A 3,658-nucleotide genomic window follows, 5' to 3' on the forward strand; every position below is an offset into this window, starting at 1 on the left:
GTGTTAACTAGATTATATTTCTTTCTTTCTTTCTTTCTTGATAGATTCTTTTCTTTCTTTCTTTTTTTTCTTTCATTCGCTCTCTCTTTCTAGACAGACAGACAGACAGATAGATAGATAGATAGATAGATAGATAGATAGATAGATAGATAGATAGATAGATAGATAGATAGATTCTTTTCTTTCTTTCTTTTTTTTCTTTCATTCGCTCTCTCTTTCTAGACAGACAGACAGACAGACAGACAGACAGATAGATAGATAGATAGATAGATAGATAGATAGATAGATTCTTTTCTTTCTTTCTTTTTTCTTCTTTCTTTTTCTTTTTTTCTTTCATTTGCTCTCTCTTTCTAGACAGACAGACAGACAGACAGACAGATAGATAGATAGATAGATAGATAGATTTTCTTTCTTTCTTTCTTTCTTTCTTTCTTTCTTTCTTTCTTTCTTTCTTTCTTTCTTTCTTTCTTTCTTTCTTTCTTTCCATCTTCTACTTTTGTTATCATTACATTGTTTCTGTTTCTGAACAAACAAATCCGGAAACATAACAAAAAACACAACAACAATTCAGACAAACTGGAAAAGGTAGGTATAGTTTGCGAATGGATTTCTTCCCTCTGATTGGACGAGACATCGGTCATTCAGGATCTACAGCGAGTCCAGCAGTATCTGCAGCAGTAGAAAGTGGATTGGTGTGTGTATGAACACAGCTCTGCTCTTATAGCGCTCCTTACATCCTTTAAGCGCGGGCTGTTTCAGTGTAGGAAACGTAGACGTCTGCTTTAGACACTTAAGCACATTTACTCTTAAAACATTTAACTGGCTGTTTTCAGGTCAGTGATGTCATGTAGAGTTTCTTTTGGCACGCGCTTGGTCGAGTCTTTAAAAGGAATTTTGGGGGCTTGCCAGCGCATTACAGCCGTGTGACTTTTGCTCTACATGGAGTTACAGTCGTAAAAAAAAAATTCTTCTACCCTCGGAGAACCTCAAGAACATCGGTGAGGACTTGCAGCGGTTACAAACGAGTGGCAGCAGCAGCAGGAAAACCTTGAGCAAGTGAAAGAAACACACACACACACAGAGTGTTTCAAATACACACAATGGATTACAGTTTGTGCATTTTACACTGTGTGTGTTTCTCTGTGTGAGAGAGAGAGAGAGAGAGAGAGAGAGAGAGAGAGAGAATGAGTCACAGAGAAGGAGAGAGAGAGAGAGAGAGAGAGAGAGAGCGAATGAGTCACAGAGAGAAGGAGAGAAAGAGAGAGAGAGAGACATGGAGAGAAGGAGAAGAGAGAGAGAGAGAGAGAGAGAGAGAGAGAGAGAGAGAATGAGTCACAGAGAGAAGGTGAGAGAGAGAGAGACAGAGCTAGAGAATGCGACACAGAGAGTGTGTGAGAGAGAGAGAGAGAGAGAGAGAGAGAGAGAGCGAGAGAGACCTTGCATGTGGCATAAAGCCACACATCACCATCTGTGTAATATCAGAAACGCTGACTAGATTCCTTCTTTCTGTCACTCCTTATTTTTTCCCAGCTTCCTTTTAGTTTTTGATTGACAAATTAGTTCTCAGCCTATTTCTTTCTTTCTTTCTTTCTTTCTTTCTTTCTTTCTTTCTTTCTTTCTTTCTTTCTGTCTTTCTTTCTTTCTTTCTTTCTTTCTGTCTTTCTTTCTTTCTGTCTTTCTGTCTTTCTTTCTTTCTTTCTTTCTTTCTTTCTTTCTTTCTTTCTTTCTTTCTTTCTTCCTTCTTTTCTACCTTTCTTTCTTTCTTTCTTTCTTTCTTTCTTTCTTTCTTTCTTTCTTTCTTTCTTTCTTTCTTTCTTTCTTTCTTTCTTTCTTTCTTTCTTTCTTAGCTTTTCTTTCTTGCTTTCTTTCTTTCTTTCTTTCTTAGCTTTTCTTTCTTTCTTTCTTTCTTTCTTCTTAGCTTTTCTTTCTTCTTAGCTTTTCTTTCTTCTTAGCTTTTCTTTCTTTCTTTCTTTCTTTCTTTCTTTCTTTCTTTCTTTCTTTCTTTCTTTCTTTCTTTCTTTCTTTCTTTCTTTCTTTCTTTCTTCTTAGCTTTTCTTTCTTTCTTTCTTTCTTTCTTTCTTTCTTTCTTTCTTTCTTTCTTTCTTTCTTTCTTTCTTTCTTTCTTTCTTTCCTTTCTTTCTTTCTTTCTTTCTTTCTCTTTCTTTCTGTCTTTCTGTCTTTCTTTCTTTCTGTCTTTCTTTCTTTCTTTCTTTCTTTCTTTCTGTCTTTCTTTCTTTCTGTCTTTCTTTCTTTCTTTCTTTCTTTCTTTCTTTCTTTCTTTCTTTCTGTCTTTCTTTCTGTCTTCGCTAAATTATGTTTTGGATTTTCTTTCTCTTTTGTGTGTTTTTGTTTATTTCTTTTTGAGTTTATTGCACTAATGAGAGTTCTAATGAAGACGCCTGCATTTAAGGCTTCCAGTGTAAATCAGTCAGTGAGTTAATTTCCTGCCTCTTACACACACACACACACACACACACACACACACACACACACACACACACGTCTCACTCATAAAGTGTTTCCTAATGGTCTGAAGACTTGAGTCCAGTCTGTTCGAGTGGGAAAGCAGGCAGTGTTTTTCTTGTGCAGCTGGAATTAACAACAAAACAACAGAAATACTTAATGAGGTTCTGTGGAAGTTTACATCAACGTTTATGTGGAAGTTTACATCAACGTTTATGTGGAAGTTTACATCAACGTTTATGTGGAAGTTTACATCAACGTTTATGTGGAAGTTTACATCAACGTTTATGTGGAAGTTTACATCAACGTTTATGTGGAAGTTTACATCAACGTTTATGTGGAAGTTTACATCAACGTTTATGTGGAAGTTTACATCAACGTTTATGTGGAAGTTTACATCAACGTTTATGTGGAATTTTGGGGGAAACGGAGCAGGTTGTGAAATCTGAGCTGAAGCTGAGCTGAAGCGTGGAATGAGCTTCTGACTGAACTCTAGGTTTCTACACTCGTTTCTAGTTTTTCTGTTCTTCGCTGCTTGTTAACATTTTTTGAGCATCATCTCAAGATACCAAGAGGATTTTTAGATAAAAAAGGAAAATAAGTTGGTGCTGGAGTTTTGGTTTGTTTGGGGTCGGTTGAGTTTTTGTATCTGTTGCGTTTTGGTTGGGTTAGGTTGAGTTTGATTGGGTTGAGTTTAGGATATGTTTAGTTTGACTGGGTTGATTTTGATTTTGGTTGAGTTTAGGTTAGGTTCAGTTTGATTGGGTTGGGTTTAGGTTGGGTTGAATTTGATTGGGTTGAGTTTAGATTAGTTTGAGTTTAATTGGGTTGAATTTGGGTTAGGGTTAGATTGAGTTTGGATTGAGTTTGATTTGTTTGAGTTTAGGTTGGATTGAATTTGATTGGCTTGAGTTTGGGTTGAATTTGATTAGGTGAGGGTAAGTTTGATTGGATTGAGTTTGATGGGCTTGAGTTTAGGTTGGATTGAATTTGATTGGGTTTAGTTTAGTTGGGTTGAGTTTAGAGTTGTTCTGGTGGTTTTGAGGTTTGAGCCAGGATGTATACATAATTGAAGAGATAATGTGCTTAAACAGATACAGATAAAAAGATGTGGAGCACAAATCAGCCTGCCAGAAAGGTTCACGATGCAACTGACTGAGACTAAAGTGTGCGTCTTTGTTCTTGCTTTTTCCTT

Source organism: Hemibagrus wyckioides, linkage group LG05 (genome assembly GCF_019097595.1).
Source record: "Hemibagrus wyckioides isolate EC202008001 linkage group LG05, SWU_Hwy_1.0, whole genome shotgun sequence".
In the NCBI taxonomy this organism is placed as follows: domain Eukaryota; kingdom Metazoa; phylum Chordata; class Actinopteri; order Siluriformes; family Bagridae; genus Hemibagrus; species Hemibagrus wyckioides.